Here is a 19,913-nt window from a genome sequence, read left to right on the forward strand (position 1 = left end):
CTTTTTCGGTTTACCCGTATTTTCATTGCTGCCATCTACTTTTTCATACTCGCCATATCCTTTATCAGCATGCGAAGCATCTGATCAGTCCCGGACTTCTTTCCCGCCTTTTTGCCAGGCATTGTTGCCGGATATTCGATCCTCGTTGCTCAACATGATCCTGGACCCTTAGGCTCGAGTCGCTGAAAGAGAAACACACAAAATTACAAGTTCTCAAAATTGCTCCTTGTTCCGTCGAGGGCTCACGTGCAACGAGTGGGTGCAGCTTCCAAGCACAGGAACAAGAGGACGCTTCTTCGGATTCCTGCTCTCTTTATTCCTCTTCGGGAGGGCATGTACCCTCCTCTGGTACGCCTACTGGGCGTGGCCAACGGTGTAGGTGTCTAGGACAACCCCTCCTGGGCGGGAAAAGGCGCGCCCCGGCTACGCCACTTCGAGCATACCAGCTGTGACACGCCCCCCGCCCAAAATGGTTTCCCGGGGGGATCCGGGCCCCCTACCATACGTTCGGGGGGACCGAGTGGTCGCCCCTTTCCATTATAGCTCAAGTTTAAATAGTAATTATGGAATAGTGAATAAAAAAAATTTAACATTTCAACTACTCCATTCTCTGCCAGCCAATATTGTAAAACACTCTTTATTCCATTTGCTTTGAAAAGGAATTCAAACTAAGACTGGGAATACATGCCCTGCATGAAAAGTTCAACTGCATAACTGGAGCAAGTAGTGGGTGTGCGCCAGGTAATGAATTCCGCGCCCACACCTTGCTCCATTTAGGATCTGAACCACAGAGGCAGCACCTGACGGTTGGTGCCCGGGCTTGCTGCTCAGGATCTCTAATGTATGTGAATCAAACTAGCGTGTGGTGCAGAAACAGTAGTCCGCCATTTAATTGTCTCTTTTTTTGTATCACGACTTCATAAATATGAAACTTTCAATCCTGACCAGACTGTTCATTAGATACTCTAGATTTTCATTTGTCAGCACAATTGTGTATAATTTACAAAGGTTCTTTCTCAAGATGTGAAAATTTGCACTTAAAATCTCATATACCTAAATAAAAGCATGTTAATTTAAAACCAAGCCATCAATGAAACGGAGAGCATTTGTAAAGAATCGATATTAAGTAATGCACAGGTTTATTAACTCTGTACCCAGTACAGTTTATACCCACCAATAAACAATTGACCTTAGGAAACAAGATTCAAAAAGCAATATATTTTTATATTTCCATAATTGATTTAAAAGCAAAAGCACTCAGTGTGTATGTACAATGTTAACATGACGTATTATGCATGATCAAGAAAACTATATATCACATCAGGCTTCAGAGATGAATATTTTGCCTGCACTAGTCTTCATCACGTTCAATTAGTTCTGACAGCTTTAAACAGGCATGCAATGATATGTAAATTACGATGAAACTATGTCCTCCCAGAGCTGCATTACTCTTACACACTAGGGAATGTATTCCTTGTAAAAAGAACACGATGAAAGATTAAGAAAATGAATCATGTCACAGCATATGCTGCGTAGTTCACTAGGAAGATTGCTTCACTTATACCACCCAGTTCTCCACCCATTCCCTATAGCTCCTGAAAGTACAGACTACATAATCAGCCTCGATTACCTTCACTTCAGCCAACATGAGAAACATGCTCTGGTGTTGTTGCCGTGAGCCATTTCCTTTACCCACGGTTTACCAGTAGCAAAAGAGATTTTGGTGAAAAAATGTAAAATGTATGTGCAGCGAATAGCCAGCATGAAGTTGATATGGAGGAAATTACAGTTCAGTTAAGGGGTTCTTGGCAAAATGACAACCTTTAATATATGCAAAGGCATATGCGGGATTGCTGAATTCCAACCTGGCGAATTACTGCTAGGATGTACCAGATTGAACCTTTTGCAGCAGTAATCGAGCAAAAAGATGGTAACAATTTGTGGTGCTGGTGACTTAATTGAGGTAACAGAAATGACTTCTAAGAATTCTAAGGTTTTTCCCTTTTTTTCCAATTTGAAATGTGCACAGAGATTATTTCGCGAAATGTTGTAAAATAAAAAACTATATGGCACTGCAAGAAAGTGGTACAAAAACACAGGGGCATATTACAACTAGCGATGATTATTGCTATATTGTCTTAGCGGCAATATTTTTATCGCCGAGCTGCGGCGATTTTTATCGCTTAGGAACCTAGCTATTATCAAGGTTTATCTCCTAAGCGATAAAAATCGGCCAAAATGCATGAATATCGCTGAAAAGCCAGCGATATTCATGCATTCGCGAGCTAATGCTCTTAGCCATGTTATCCACCTACCTTGGATAACATGGCTAAGAACTGCTCAGGGCACGTGTCAGCTTTTGGAGATAATCGCGCTTAGCGCAAATATCTCCAAAAGTTAATATAGGAGATAGCGATGTTAGCGACTGTTTCCAGTCGCTAACATCTTGGCATGCCCACTTTGCATGTCATTACTGATAAATTTCACTGACATGCAAAGTGGTGCCCAAGATGATCGCTATCTCCTACTAGCTGTCGCTAACTGGTGTTAGTGACAGCTAGGTAATAGGGAGATAATTTTATCTCTGCTTCTTGGCTTTTAAAGGCAAAAAAGCGGAGATAAACCCCCTTGATAATATGCCCCACAGTTCGATTTTCTCTACATTCATGGAATGTTCGGAATTTCTTATACATAGAAACCATTTCATAATGGTATTGTTTAAGGCAAGCCCACCTGCACCCGTCCGTGCCTGGATTGCGCCCAGCACCAGAACCCTGGCACCCGCACCCGCCATGATGACCGCCGCCACTAAGACACCAGCACTCTGCACGCTCTCAACTCTGGACGGAGACACACCTGCTTCAAGGCCGCCTCAAAACGCACACACTGCCCCTTCACCTGCCAAAACTGCAGCTACAAAAGCCTCAGAGTCGACAAACCATTCACCAAGAAAGGCCCCAACCACCTCCGATGCATACTACTGAACACCCTCTCCGCACGGAAGAATGCCATCGAGCTCTGGGACCTGCGCGACACAACATCCCCGGACGTCATCTTCCTGACAGAGACCTGGTTTAACGACTCCTCCGAACCCAACATCGTCATAGCCATCCCAGATGGCTACAAGATCACCCGCAGAGACTTTATCAATGGAGTCGGAGGAGGAATCGCCATCGTCCACAAGAACAGCATCAGGGTCTCGACTAGCACCAACTACGTGCTCAGCACCACTGAACACATGCATTTCCAGATCCATACAGACCCTAACTCCACCCTGAGAGACACCCTTGTCTACCAAGCCCCCGGACCCTGCCCCAGTTCAGCGACTCCATCGCCGACTTGATCAGCACACACGCCCTGACCTCCACCAACTACATCCTCCTCGGAGACCTGAAATTTCACCTTGAGAACAACAACGACAACAACTCCACAACCCTGATCGATAACCTCGCCGACCTCAGACTGAAGCAACTCGTCTCAACGCCCACCCACTACGCTGGCCACACACTCCTCAAACCTGCACGTCTCTGGCAGCCACACCACCGAACTCCTCTGGACCGACCACCGCTGCATCCACTCCGCCTTCCAGAAACCCACCACATACCACTGCACCCAACATATCCCCTGCCACTGCTGGAGCAAAATCAGTGAAGATCAACTACACTCAAACTTCGCTCTCAGCCCACCCACCGAACCCTCCAACACCGACGACCCTGCCCACAACCTCAGACACTGGATTGAGAACTGTGCCAACACCCTCGCCCGCTGAAGAAATCCCCCCCACAGAGACACCAGCGAGAGGGCCAGCTGGTTCACTCCAGAACTCCTAGCCACCAAGCAAGTCTGCCGGAAACTAGAGAAGAAATGGCACAGTGAAGAAATTCCGGACAGCCACGCAGCACACAAAGACGCCATCCGCAACCACCACCACCTCATCAGGGAGGACAAGAGGACCTCCTTCAAAGACCACCTCGACAAAAACGCACACAAAAGCAAGGAGCTCTTCAACATCATGAAGGAACTCTCCCAACCCCAGCTCCAACACCAACGACATCCCGCCGTCACAAGCTCTGTGCGACTCCCTCGCCACCTTCTTCCACCGCAAGATAGCATAGATCCACAACAGCATCAACACCCAGACAGCCCTAGCAGACATAAACACAACAGACCCTCCGCACACCATCGACCACAACTCCCTGCTAGCCTGGGCCAGCGTGAGCATTGATGACACCATCAAGACCATGCGCACAATCCCCTCCGGCTCTCCGTCAGACCCATTCCTGCACCACGTCTTCAACAGAGCAAGCAGCTCCATCGCATCCCACCTGCGCAATGTCATCAATCTCTGCCTCGAGACCACGACCTTCCGAGATATCTGGGAACACGACGAGATGAACGCCCTACTCAAAAAACCTAAGGCAGACCCAAGAGACCAAGAACTTTCAGCCGTTCTCTCTGCACCCCTTCCCGGCCAAGGTCATTGAGAAAACCGTCAACAAACAGCTAACCCGATACCTCGAAGGAAACAGAATCCTAGACCCCTCCCAGTCAGGGTTCCGCAGCAACCACAGCACCAAGACTGCCCTCAATGCCGCCACAGATGACATCAGGACCCTGCTGGAGAATGGCAAGACCGAAGCACTCATTCTCCTAGACCTCTCAGCCGCTTTCGACACCATCTGCCACCGCACACTACGCGCATGCCTCCACGCCGCAGGGGTCCGAGACAGGCTCTGGATTGGACCACCTCCTTCCTCTCCGACAGAACCCAGAGCGTCCGCCTCCCCCATTCCGTTCCAAAGCCTCTGAAATCATCTGCGGCGTCCCGCGGGGATCCTCCCTCAGCCCGACGCTGTTGAACATTTACATGGCCCCGCTCGCACAGGTAGCCCGACAGCACGACCTCAACATAATCTCCTACGCTGACGACACACAGCTCATCCTCTCCCTCACCAAGGACCCCATCACCGCCAAAGCCAACCTCCACAAAGGAATGAAGGCCGTCGCCGACTGGATGAAGACCAGCCTTTCTGAGGCTAAACTCAGACAAGACGGAGGTTCTCATCCTCAGCTCCAACCCTTCAGCCTTGGATGACTACTGATGGCTAACGGCACTGGGGGCAGCTCTAACACCCACCAACCATGCATGCAACCTGGGAATCATCCTCGACTCAACGCTCTCAATGACCAAGCAAGTCAACGCCGTCTCCTCCTGCTGCTTCAACACCCTCTGAATGCTCTGCAAGATCTACAGATGGATCCCGACAGATACAAGAAAGACAGTCACCAAGGGCCGCGTCAGCAGCAGACACGACTACGAAAACACCCTCTACGTGGGAGCCCCTACCAAGCTCATCAAACGACAACAACGCATCCAAAACGCCTCGGCATGACTGATCCTCGATGTTCCACCCCACTGCCACATCATCCCCCACCTGAGAAACCTGCACTGGCTCCCCGTCAACAAGAGGATATCCTTCAAGCTCCTCACCCACGAACACAAGGCACTCCACAAGACCAGCCCAGCCTATCTCAACAGACGACTCTCCTTGTACATCCCCAACCACCAACTACACTCTGCCCACCTCTCACTCGCCACCGTCCCGCGCATCCGAAGAACAACCACCGGTGGGAGATCCTTCTCCCACCTTGCCACCAAGACATGGAACACCCTCCCACTGAGCCTATGACAGACCCAAGACCTGCTGATAATTCAGGAGGATACTCAGGACCTGGCTGTCCGATCAGTAGCCCCCCCCCCCCCCAGCGCCTTGAGACCCTCGCGGGTATGTAGTGCGCTTTACAAGAGATTGTTTGATTGCAATATCCATTTCTACAGGAAGTGACAATGCTGCAGTCCGCAGCATCCCTCTCTACATGCACTAATTAACTTCTAAGAGGATCCTTCAGCCTGGGATTTCCCTCAAAATGACCAACAAGTTTGGCCAGCAAATCCCAGGTAACCTAAAAGGCAACAGCTCACAATATGCCTTACCAGGACCCTACACAACCCATCCCCACCCTCAGTCTCAGACCTAGACCACACAAAAGCTCATACGCCATGCTGAGAGCTCCAAGAACCAACCTCATACACATCCACCAACCTCCACACACACTTAAACTATGAATCACAAAGTCCAGCTCATGCTCATCAAAGCACATTATGCAGGACTCGATGTTCAAGACTTTGCAGACCTCATGATTTATCACAACACTGATGCATGCTTTATCACTGAAAAATGGCTCACCTCCACATCATTGCATGTCTCAGCCTTTCTTCTTCTCACATTCGACAGCATTCTTCAGGAAGACCTGGCTCAAAAGAAGGGAGGAGGCCTCATTGTCATCCTTTAATCCACTTGGTCCTGCACCATAGGAAAGTAAGCAATATTTGACTGCATGGAGCTCCTCATATGCAACTTGCCAATCACCACACCTCAGTCCACTACCTACCACCTTGCCTACAACCCTCCTGGACAGAACAATGACCTAATATAATAATTTTCTGAATTCCTCTCTTGCCCCATCCAACCAACAAACCCACACCATCACCTTAAATGACTTCATCCTCCCAGCAACTCAAACTTGAAAACAGAAGAGACACCATACTGAAATTCACTGACACAACTAACATGGTACACCATGGCATTTAAAAAGAATAAATCTAAATGTGACATTCTTGACCGCATCTGTTCAACATCACCAGTCTTCCAATGCACACTATCTGCATCACCATGCTTAGCGTCAATCCAACCAACTATGGCCTGACCTAATGGACGAAGGACCCATGCCCTCACCTTTAGCCCAAAATGAAGAGTGTCTGTCAGGCTGAGCTAAGGTCAACCTGCCAGACACTCTTTATTTTCAGATCAGGCAGCCAGAAGCAAGACTTGCGCTAAATGTGCAGGCTCCTCACTGCCTGAGCTTAAGTTTGCAGAGCTGAAGATGTCACATCTCCTGTGGGCATGACATCTTAAGACTGACAAAGCACCTTATGGCCCTGCCCCCTGTGATGAGAGGGGAGCGACACTGATTGCCTCAGACCTAGGCACTTCTGTTCTAAGCCCTGAAGTGCCCAGGGCTGAGTGTCAATCAGTGACACCTCCTCACAGAGTGGCTGGGGTCAGCAGTCTAACTGACACCATCCCGCTCTATGACGAGTAGGGACTGCTGCCTCCCCTCATTGGCTGAAGTGTGCACAGAACTGCACAGGTGTGATTTTCTTTGAAGTTTTTGGTGTGTGCCTGCATGCATTGATATATTGGAGTGAATGTTGTGAATGGACATATGTGTGTGCATGCATGTTTAAATGCATGGGTGTGAGTCAGTGTCTATATATATGTTTGTGTCCAGTCCACCCCCTCCCTGCTATAAGTTCTAGCTGCCACTGTTCCAACACCTCAATGTCAACCCAAAAGATAAAAACAAACCTTCAGATAGTTCAGAGGACCTCACACTCCAACTCACATGTTGGCCTACCAGCTCTGTCTGACACCAGCACCCTTCTAAATTACTTAAAACACATTTCTGGAAACCCATGTGAAAACTAGGGCTGGGCAGAGCTTGCGGAGTTACCAAAAAACTCTGCCAAATTCTGCGAGCGGGCAGAGTATTTCTCATTTACCCATAGCCTCGAGTACATTGAGCTTTCCCCTGCACCCATGGCTGTGATACTGTTTTCAGTATTCCAGTAGAGTTAGGGGTGTGTGACAGGAGCCCAGACATGACTACCTAACTCTGAATGAGCTCAGTGGCAGCTTACAATACCCTCTAACATTGGTGGAGGCACAAAGCAGAAAATACATCACTACATCACTCAAGCTACATCGAAAACACTAATTGCTCTTCTGTTGGAGACCCAGCTTCCTCTTAATCAAGTTGGTTCTATTCAGCAGGCCATCCACCCTGTATCTGTGTGTGCCTTGGAGGTCCACTGGTGACAAGCTCCCTCCCCCCCCCCCAGTCAAGGGGTACCAATGGTAAAACTCTGTGAACTCTGCCACCGGAGAGGAGTTTACCAAAGAGCCCCTAGTGAAAAACCATGCTCCAATTAAAACACACAACTGTAAGCAGAACCATTTTGCACCCTGGTATTCTAAAGATATCACAGACAACAATTGCACCATCAGATGCCAGGAAAGAAAACGGAAGAAAACAGAACCCTTGACAACCTCGCATGTGACATAGAGACAACTCATCACATAAGCCAAAGCCAAGTTGTACATCAACAGAATTAATGAAATTATCAACAGAAGTACATAAACCCCACCTGATCCTCCCCACCCACACTCCACTGACAAGTGCAATGACATCAACCACTTCTGCAATGAAGAAATACAGAAGATTCAACACAATATCAACAACACCAAACTCATTCCTCTGTGTGTTATCCACAATGGTCATCCTTCAAACCTCTGTCTATCAAAGACCGAGCAACCCCTCAATTTCCGGGAAGTCACCACCTATGAAAACCTCTCTGTGGGAGGTTAACCACACGTGTTTGTCAATGCTTTACTCTCTCAAGACTCAAAAATAGGGTGTCAATACAAAATGCAAATCAAACATAGGAAAGACATGAAAATAATTAAACAAAATAATACATCAAAAGCAATAATACATACCTAAAAGCGGACTTTAAAGCAAAACACAAAATGATAAGATAATCATAATTGTGAATCAATATAATATTATGGAGACATAAAGAATAATGAAGAAATAAAGAATGTCAAAGGTAATCAATGGGGTTTGGAAACTTCTTGTTGAACAGGCAATAAATGAAATGAGCGTTTGGCACATGTATCAAGGTACAACGTAATAGGAAGCGACAATTCTGTACGTTTCATCGCCATGCGAAGAGGATAAACAAAAGCAGTGTCCAGTCTGTGATTATGACATACATTGTACCACCATGCACTAAAGGAGATGTTTGAAAAGTTTTTCCAATTAATTGTAATCTGCTGGAATGCAACAGCTAATAACAAATCAACAATATGAACACTGAGTGTAACATTTTCCCAACAGAAAGAGAGACTTCCCAAGAAAATGTGAAGGAAAGAGAAAGGGATGCGAGTGTGAAAGATTACATTAATTTGAGACCAGACCTGCTTCCAGAAATCATGGACAGCATTACAAGTGAACAACATATGAAAAAGAGTGGCTTGTGAGGAAGAACAAGACCAACAGTGGTCCGGGGTCAGGGGAAATCTTTTGTGAAGAGTAGAGGGCGTAAGAAGAAGTCTATTATAAATGAAGAACAGGAATTGCGTCAAAGTCGCTGCCCTGGAGGATTTGCGAATTTAAGTCCATAATTTATTCCACAAAGATATAGGCCAAGTCATGGCAAAATCGCATTCCCATTGTTCTTCTACCTTAGACTTGGGTCGAATAATCTCTGTGACTTGAAGGTACTTGTAGATAGCAGAAGCCCTAGGTTTGGACTCAAGAAAAGAATGAAGTTGTGAGGTGGAAGTGGCAGGAGTGAGAGGGACACATGAGTGTAAAAGTCAGGTATAGGTTGTCATCACTACCTCTTTAAGTCAAAGGTATTTGCGAGCAAAGGTAGTCAGTAAGTCAAAAGACTGGCATAGGTGTGAAAAAGATAGGAACGTTGAATGTGAAAATAGTTGAGATACCCAGATTTTTCCTTTTTGTCTCCTGGACTTCCAGTAAAAGGGCTTGTTAATGATTAAAAGGCTCTGATTATGCCAGATGGTAGAGTTGAGAAACTCACTAACAGTAACAGGGATTGGAGGAGTATAAGAGAGAAGCAGTTTGGTAGTGAACTTGTGCAAGAGGGTAAAGATGGAAGAGGGTTTACGAGAAAAGGAGAGAAATTCAGCAAAAGAGAAAGGGGAAAGGGAGAGACGCTCAACCTCAACCCATCGAGGGCAGGGATCACCAGAATCATGTAGTCAAAAGGAAGCTTGGCGCAGTAGAAATGCCTTTTTTAAGCTGGAAAGTTGGGGAAATTAACTCCACCTTCCGACTTTGGTCGCTTTAATCTAGCAAGTGACATCCAAGACTTTTTGCTATTCCAAAGAAAAGAAGATAATAATGAGTTTATCTTTTTGAAAAATTTGGAGTGAATGGGTAATGGGATGTTAGAAATTGTGTAAAGAATTATGGGGGACAGCATCATCTTAATGGTGTCGAGGTGGCCCCACCACGACAAGTAGAGAGGGTGCCATCTGGTTGTCAAATCAGTTATTTTTTGGATACATTTAGTCAAGCAGAGAGAGATTGTGTCCGGGATGGACGGAGTAACATGTAAGCCTAAATATTTAATGTGAGAGGAACTCCATGTGAAATTAGAAGCGCTAAACTCAGGTTTAAAAGTAAACCTTGTTAGGGGCAAAATCTCACACTTGTCATTATTAAGTTTATAGCCAGATATGAGAGAGTATGAATTCACATCGTCCAAAAAGGCGGGTATGGATTCAGTGGGATTGGATATAAAAATCAAAATATCATCCGCGTACGCAGCGAGTTTGATGTGAGAGTGCGCGGTGTGAAAACCATGGATATGAGGATTCTGATGGAGTTTGGAAAGGAAAGCCTCTAGAGCCAAATTAAAAAGAAATGGGGAAAGAGGACATCCTTGACGGACACCTCTGCCAAGGTCAAAGAAGGAGGAAACCAAACCGTTGGCACAAACTGCTGCACGAGGGTTAGAATAAAGAAGGGATACTAAAGAAATACATTTGGGACCGAAACCAAACCATTTGAGGGCAGAGAAAAGATAAGTCCACTCAACCCTATCAAATGCTTTTTCAGCATCTGATGCAATCGCTGCAAGAGAGTGTTGCAGACCTGAGGACTTCGACAAAACATTAAACAAAAGTCTGGTGTTGTCAGTAATAAAGTGTCCTTTGACAATGCCAGACTGCTCGGAACCTAACAAGTCAGGCAATATGAGGTCTAACCTTGCTGCAAGCGATTTGGAAAATATTTTATAGTCTATATTAACCAAATAAATTGGCCTATAGTTCTTACAGTTTCTGGTGTTCTTCCTCTCCTTGGGAATAAGGCAGATGTGTGCGTCAGAGAAGGAGCCTGAAGAGGCACCTAAGGTAGAAAATGTGTCCAATGAAGAATGCAATTTAGGTAACAATAGTTGAGAAAAGTGGAGGTAGAATTCAACTGTGAAACCGTCTGGCCCCGGAGCTTTATCTTTTTTAAGATGTTGAAGTGCGGTGAGTAATTCCTGTTGGGATAAATCTGATTCTAAGGAGGTAAGATCAAGAGGAAAATGTTGGGGTTTGCGTATGCTGGACAAGAAGTGTGATAAAGATTGAGGTGAAGGCTTCGTTTCTGAAGAATAGAGGGTCTTGTGAAAGAGAGAAAATTCTGTGAGAATGTCAGCATCTTTATACTTAAGATCAGAGTTATTATCAAAAACATATTCAATATTCAGCGTATTGTGCTTAACTTTCAACTAATTAGCCAAGATCTTTCCAGCCTTGTTTCGACCCCCATAAAATTTTGCAGTGGACTTCAATAAATACAAGGAAGCATCATCAGTGGCTTTTTTTGTTAAACTGTATCTTAGCATCAACTAGAGCTGTCAAACTATCTTTAGAATGTGAAGTAAAGTAGACGTGCTCCAATCTCTTGATTTCCTGAAGAAGATCTCCAGTAAATTTACGGGCAGCTTTCCTTCTTTTAGCAACAAATCCAATTACAAAATCTCTTGCCGCTGCTTTAAAAGCATCCCAGATGGTATGCTTGGGTATGGAATGAGTATCATTGATTACAAAGAACTCACCAAAAAATTCAGTAAAGGAAGTAGTAAATTTAGGATCTAAAAGAAGGGCGTTGTTAAAGTGCCATCTCTAGGCCCATCAATTCTAGGCAATATGTCAATACCAACTGAAACAGGGGCAGGATCTGACAATAATATGGGACCAATGTCAGTGTTAGTGAGAGTTTGAGGTATATTATGGGAAACAAAAATATAATCGATCCTTGACTGGGAATGGTAGGCAAGCGAATAAAAAGCAAACTCTTTCGTCGTCGGGTTACAAAGGTGCCAAGCATCAATAAGTTTATGTTGAGAAATCGCTTGGGCGAAGAGTTTATGAGATTTGTTTGGGACAAAAGGAGCTTTAGAGTGCCTATCAAGAAAGGGATCAAGAGGCTGATTACAATCCCCTGCTAAAATGAAATTGTCTTCAACAAATTTGGTAATATGTATGGACATCGTATGCCAAAAAACAGGGTCACCTCCAGTGGGGGCATAGACATTAAGCAAAGAAATTGGAGCATCTCTAATGAATAGTTTAACATGGGTTCAACTGCCTGCAGAGTCAGATTCTTGAGAGACACATGAATAAGATAGAGATTTACGACACAAAATTGCTACCCCATTACGCTTCTCATCACCGGGAGAAGAATAAACACCACCCACCCAGCCCCTCTTAAGTTTTGCGGGCTCTACATCTGAAAGGTGCGTTTCTTGCAGAAATGCGAAATCAACATTTAATTTGGATAGGTGAGACAAAATTCTTTGTCTTTTAATTGGAGAATTTATACCCTTAACATTCCATGTAACAACTCTTAACAGCATAACAGAAGAAACATATTATGATAAACAAAGTGAAGAAATCCATAAAAAGAAATGTCAGTGGAAAGAAGTGAACAGGGAGTAGAAAAATACTTGTAGAAAAAAAAGAAGAAGTGGAAGAATAATGTAGAGGAGTATGAAGTTCAAGACATCTTCTTTGAAGCTCTCAAGACAGGTCAGAATATTCTAGTCCTGAAAGAGCACACAGAAGATATTACCAAATAGTGGCACGTTACTCATCTACCCTTCATTGGCAAGATCATTGAAAAAGCAGTCTATGCGAAATTTCAAATTCAAATCACCATCAACTTTCTCCTGCAGAAATCCAGCTTCAAATCACACAGAAGTATGGAAACAGCTAATTTAAAATGACAGACAACACTCTCCAGACAACAAACAAAGATGAACCCTTGATTTTGATATTACTGGACCTCTGAGCTGCTATTGAAATGTCTATCATCCCACCCTCATTCCCATCCTGCAGTCTGGAATGATATTCACTAGAAACATCCTTCACTGGTTCTGTTTCTGCCTATCCAACCAACAACAGTTTGCCCACACATTGCCAAGTCTTTGAAAATACTGGTCACCAACGTTCCATCTTGTTTACTCTCATGTTTAACCTCTACTTGAAGCCGCGTGTGACCCTTCTCACAAATAAGACCAATATGCTGAAGACATCATGGGACAGATTTACAAGCCCCTTGCACCGCTTTTATGCTGCCGTTGCGTCACTTTTGTGATGAAGCGGCGGCGCAAAAGATGCACCATGCTGCGGGGTGTTTACAACGTGACGCATCTCCCAGATGCGTCAAGTTGTAAAGCCCTGCGCCAGAAGAGGCGTACCATCGCAGGGGCAGGCGTTCCGGCGCAGGAACGTCTCCCAAATGTGGCTGAGTGAAATCTACAAGATTTCACTCAGTCACTTTTGGGCCAATGCTGTGTCAAAACCCTGCGCCTGCTTGAAGCAGGCGTAAGGATTGACGCAGCATTGTGCACATAGGGCCCCCCTGATCATTGCAGGAGGTGCGTCGGGCTTGCGACGCAACTCCAGCAATGCCCCACTTTTAAGTTCAAGTTCAAGTTTGGCATTTATATAGCGCACTACTCACCCATAGGGTCTCAAGGCGCTTGGGAAGGTGGGAAGATTACTTATCAAATATCCAAGTTTTGAGTTGTTTTATGAAAGAGAAGTGGTTTTGAGTAAGGCATAGGTGGGTGGGGAGGGAGTTCCAGGTTTTGGCCGCTAGGTAAGAGAAGGATCTTCCCCCCATGGTGGACTTGTGGATGCATAGTATTGTGGCGAGGGCTTGATTAGACGATTGAAGTTTGCGGGTGGGGGTGTAAAAGGAAAGACGCGTGTTGAGGCATTCCGGTCCTAGATCGTAAAGGGCTTTGTGTGCGTGGGTGAGGAGACGGAATGTTATTCTCTTGTTGATGGGAAGCCAGTGGAGGTCTTTCAGGTGATTTGAAATGTGAGCTCTGCGGGGGACGTCTAGAATGAGTCTGGCTGAGGCGTTTTGGATACGTTGGAGTTTTTTCTGTAGTTTGGCTGTTTTACCGGCATACAGGGTATTTCCATAGTCTAGTCGGCTTGTGACCAGTGCGTGGGTGACCATCTTTCTAGTTTCGGTAGGGATCCAACAGAAGATTTTTTTGAGCATACGTAGGATGTTGAAGCATGAGGAAGAGACGGCGTTGACTTGTTTGGTCATTGATAGGGAGGAGTCTAGGATGAAGCCCAGATTACGTGCGTGGTCCGTAGGTGTGGGGGCGTTTCCCAGGGCCGGAGGCCACCATGAGTTATCCCAAGCGGAGGGGGATGATCCTAATATGAGGACTTCTGTTTTATCCGAGTTGAGTTTTAGGCGGCTGTTCCTCATCCATTCGGCCACTTCTTTCATACCTTCATGTAGATTTGTTTTGGCGGTGTTTGGGTCTTTGGTGAGGGAGAGGATCAGCTGGGTGTCGTCTGCGTAGGAGATGATGTTGAGGTTGTGTTGTCGAGCGATTGATGCGAGGGGACTCATATAGACATTGAAGAGGGTGGGACTGAGTGAAGAACCTTGTGGTACGCCGCAGAGGACTTTGGTGGCCACTGATCTGAAAGGGGGGAGGCGGACTCTTTGGGTTCTTCCGGCGAGGAGCGAGATGATCCAGTCCAGTGCTTTTCCTTGTATTCCAATGTTGCTGAGACGATGTATAAGGGTGTTATGACAGACTGTGTCGAAAGCTGCGGAGAGGTCAAGAAGGATGAGGGCAACTGTTTCTACATTGTCTAGTAGTTTTCGGATGTCGTCTGTAGCTGCGATGAGGGCAGTCTCGGTGCTGTGTTTGGCTCGGAATCCGGATTGAGATGGGTCGAGAGATTTGTTGGATTCGAGGAAGGCGGATAGTTGACTATTGACAGCTTTCTCAATGACTTTGGCAGGGAAAGGGAGGAGCGAGATAGGGCGGTAATTTTTAAGTTCTGTGGGGTCTGCTGTGGGTTTTTTCAAGAGGGCGTTGAGTTTGGTGTGTTTCCAGCTTTCTGGGAAGGTTGCGGAGTTGAAGGAGCAGTTAATGACGTCTCGGAGGTGGGGAGCGATGATGGAGTCTGCTTTGTTGAAGATGTGGTGGGGACAAGGATCGGTTGGCGATCCTGAGTGGATGGAGTTCATCAGGCGGGTGGTGTCTTCCGTAGTGACTGGGTTCCAGTTGCATAGGATGTTAGGAGGGGTATTTAGTTCAGGGGTGAGTGGGGTGGGCTGGTCACTGGACTGGTTTACGAAGCTGTTGTGTATGTCGGCGATTTTGTTGTGGAAGAATGAGGCTAGGGAGTCGCAGAGGTCTTGAGAAGGGGTGATGTCGTTGGTTCCGGCTGAGGGGTTGGTGAATTCTTTAACGATGTTGAATGGTTCTTTGCTGCTGTGGGCGTTATTGTCGAGTCGGTCCTTGAATGCTGATTTTTTATTGGAACGGATTAGTTGATGGTGTTTGCGGGTGGCGTTTTTGAACGAGGCTAGGTTTTCGGTTGTAGGGTTTCTTTTCCAGGCTTTCTCGAGGGATCGGCATGTCTTCTTGGATTTCTTAAGTTCATCATTGAACCAGGGGGCTTTTTTGTGATTTTGCTTGGTAGGGTTGTTTTTCAGGGGTGCTAATTCGTCAGCGCTGCGGGTAATCCATTGTGCAAGGATGGTGGCTGCTTAGTTTGGGTCTGATGAATGGGCAGGGGGGTGTAGGTGGAGCGATGTGAAGAGTTGGTCGGTGGTGATTTTGTTCCAGTTTTGCGGGGGATTTGTTGTGGGTGTTTGTGGGTCGTAGTCTTATTGTAGTTGAAGTGCACGCAGCTGTGGTCTGTCCAATGGAGAGCTGTAGTGTGATTGAAGGAGATGTATTTGCTAGATGTGAAGATAGGGTCGAGTGTGTGTCCTGCACTATGTGTGGGGGTGTCCACAAGTTGTTTGAGTCCGAGATTGGCGAGGTTGTCCAGAAGGGTGGTAGTGTTGTTGTTGTTGTTCTTTTCCAGGTGGAAGTTGAGGTCGCCTAGTAGAATGTAGTCCTCAGAGGGGAGGGCGTATGGGCTAATGAAGTCAGTGATGCCTTCGTTAAATTGTGTGCGTGGTCCTGGTGGTCTGTAGATGAGTGTGCCTCTGAGTGTGGTTTTGGGGTCGATGTGAATTTGGAAGTGGAGATGTTCGGCGGTTGCGAGGGTGTCGTCGGAGCTGGTAGTGATGTTGATGGTGTTCTTATGAACAATGGCGATGCCTCCTCCTATTTGGTTGGTGCGGTCCTTACGGATATTCTTGTAGTCGTCAGGAATGGCTATGGCGATGTCAGGCGTAGATGAGGCGTTCATCCAGGTTTCAGTGAGAAAGGCGACGTCCGGTGATGTGGTGTCGAGTAGATTCCAAAGTTGAATGGCGTGACTGTGGACTGATCGGGTGTTCAGAAGGATGCATTTCAGGTGGTTGTTGTCGGGATTCTGTTTAGTATTTGTAGATTTGATGCTGGTCTTGAAGCACCTATACTTGTAGGAATTGCAGGTGAATGGCCCATGGGTGTGTCCTGGGGCGGCTAGGACGCAGTTAGGGAGTCGGCCGGAGTTAAGTGCTGAGAGGGTAGCGGAGTCGTATGTTATGCGGGTGGAGTGGTGTTTGCGGGGGCCAGGGGGTATGGTGCTGGGCGTGGGCCAGGCGCGGACGGGCGTAGACAGGCTTACCTTTGGCGCACCTTCGGCACGACCGCAGCGCGTGGACGCTGCGTGTAGGACCATCTGTAATAAATGGAGAGTGGAGGGGGGAGGAGCGTGGGAGGGTCAGCTGGGAGGCGGTAGCGGGGAGCAGAGGCGGGCCAGGGGAAGGCACAACAACAAGATGGTGGGCAGAATAGAAAGCGAAACAGGGCACAGGTAACAACAGTGCAGTAAACACAGACAATGCACCAACAGTATCAGCAGGCGATTTCTATAATTATGACAGGGTGAAAGCGCAAATGAATGACGCTACGATACCAGTGGCTTGTTAAAGTGAAGGAGTTAGGTCCTTAGGAAGTGGGGAGGCTGGACCTTGATTAAAGTATTTATGAAGAAAAAGTGCCCCTCACTTGTTTTTCAAAACTGCTCTTAATTATGAGCAACACATCCACTCGGATTAGATATGTTCGGTATGTTTATTTATACCTTGAATCCAACAGTTAATTAGAAAATTCTGTACATTTCATGTCAGACAAAGAACACCAAAGAATTTGACATAAATTTTAAACATACAAAAAGGAAAAAATCACAAGTATATCTACTGTACACAACAAAGCATGACATCAGTTTCTTTTCACAGTAATAAACAAAGTCACAAATGAAAGGAGATATCACGACACATCAATTGTTGCACAACACTCGTTTTTTTGGGTCGTGTTAGTTATTTGTTATGGTTGCTTGTTATTTCTATCCCCTTTCTTGCCGACGCATTTCGAACTTCGTACATCAGTTACGAGTTCTCTTCAGGGCCTTGTTATTACTATATGCCTGTGTGTAAAAGGAAACGCTATTTTAAAATCCAATTTTGGGTCTCATCGCCTAAGATCACTTGCAATTTTTAATAAAAGGCAAATTACCTGGGCAGTGGCCGGGTTTATCCTATGTCTTGTTCTGGGTCATTGAAATTTCAGTCTACAAGACGTTAAAAAATCAGTTTAGAGTCAAATACCAGTGTTAACCCTGCAATCACATCGGCGGACATTGCAAGACATACCTTTATAGAAGTTTGTGGTACAGTGGGGCATCTCCCTATGGCACAGGGAAGCTTCAGTCACCTGGGGGAGGGCGAGGAGGAAATCAATACCAGCAGAGTGAATCCTTACAGAAGCCGAGACAGTTAGTTATGGGGCTTCCCTTACCTCTTAAGGTGCCCCGTGGGCTTCGGGAGTATTTCACTTTGTGCCTCAGTGGATCGGTCGGTTTCTCGTGGCTGATCAACCGTGCCGCGTGATGACTCACAACTATTCTCCGGTCACGTAAGCTGTTGGGAGGAGGAGGAATTGGTTTTACATATTGCTCACTCTAAAGAGCAGCCCGTCTCAGTTTAGCATTCAGTGTCTGCGCTCACCTCTCGCTCAGCGGTTCACTTTCCAAATGACTCAATGTCGAGCCGATGTGATTGCAGGGTTAACACTGGTATTTGACTCTAAACTGATTTTTTAACGTCTTGTAGACTGAAATTTCAATGACCCAGAACAAGACATAGGATAAACCCGGCCACTGCCCAGGTAATTTGCCTTTTATTAAAAATTGCAAGTGATCTTAGGCGATGAGACCCAAAATTGGATTTTAAAATAGCGTTTCCTTTTACACACAGGCATATAGTAATAACAAGGCCCTGAGGAGAACTCGTAACTGATGTACGAAGTTCGAAACGCGTCGGCTAGAAAGGGGATAGAAATAACAAGCAACCATAACAAATAACTAACACGACCCAAAAAAACGAGTGTTTTGCAACAATTGATGTGTCGTGATATCTCCTTTCATTTGTGACTTTGTTTATTACTGTGAAAAGAAGTTTTCATTTTTGATTTTTGTGACTTTTTCTAAAACTGATGTCATGCTTTGTTGTGTACAGTAGATATACTTGTGATTTTTTCCTTTTTGTATGTTTAAAATTTATGTCAAATTCTTTGGTGTTCTTTGTCTGACATGAAATGTACAGAATTTTCTAATTAACTGTTGGATTCAAGGTATAAATAAACATACCGAACATATCTAATCCGAGTGGATGTGTTGCTCATAATTAAGAGCAGTTTTGAAAAACAAGTGAGGGGCACTTTTTCTTCATAAATACGATACCAGTGGCAGCAGGTTAATGAGAACGCTTCAGCTGCGGGCGCAGGCAACAACAGAGTAGTAAACACAAACAAAGCACCAAAAGTATCAGCAGGCGATTTCTATAATCATGACCGGGTAAAAGCGCAAATGAATAACGCTACGATACCAGTGGCAGCAGGTTAATGAGAACGCTTCAGCTGTGGGCGCTAGAGTGAGGAGCACGATCTGGAGTCAGGGATCGTGGGGGAACGACCGCTTTGGAGCAGGTCCAGACGGTCAGAGTTCTGCCGACACGTCACGCATCTGTGCCGTTTTTGCCCCATGGTGCGCCGCATTGTAAATGCGGCGCATCAAGGGTGGCGAAGCTGCAGCGCACAATTACTGGCGCATCCTTGCCGATATGCAGGGATGCGCCAGTAATTGTAAATCTGCCCCCAAATGTCCGCACTGGATATGGACATAACTGAAGCTTAACCCCCTCCGAAAAAAGTATTCCTGCTATTTGCCAAGAACAACAGGCAACAACTAGACTCTTGACTTAACAACATGAACTGGACAGTTAGAAATAGCTGATTTTAACTGAAGCAAAGTCATTCAGATTCAGAGTGGGCACTGTTCTCACCTCAAGGAACATATTGCCAAGATACTCAAGAGGATCTGGTAGCCGCCCTCTAGGGAAACCATTTTTCCAAGAAAGCACCTGCAGGGCTACCATTCTGTCCCACATATTTTGTAATTCATATGGTAGCAATTCCGTGCTCAATGCCCATGTGGACTCCACACTGGCATCCCATTAAGGCATCTTACATGATACAGCAAACCTCCCCAATTCCCAAAGAAATATGACAACCTGCAACACTGCACAGCTGTCTGATGGGCTCACCATTTCTGGTAACTTTCTGCACGATTAGATGTCAGATGTGCAACACAGAAAAATGAAGGCAACCCGCCCACTTCATCTCTGTACTCATAAAATGGAATATTATATCCGTATTCATCAGGATTTACAAACCCTCCTCCAACCTGAAGATACACTTCTTGAAAGAACAGTACATC

This window comes from Lissotriton vulgaris, chromosome 3_1, assembly GCF_964263255.1.
Source record: "Lissotriton vulgaris chromosome 3_1, aLisVul1.2, whole genome shotgun sequence".
Classification (NCBI taxonomy): Eukaryota; Metazoa; Chordata; class Amphibia; order Caudata; family Salamandridae; genus Lissotriton; species Lissotriton vulgaris.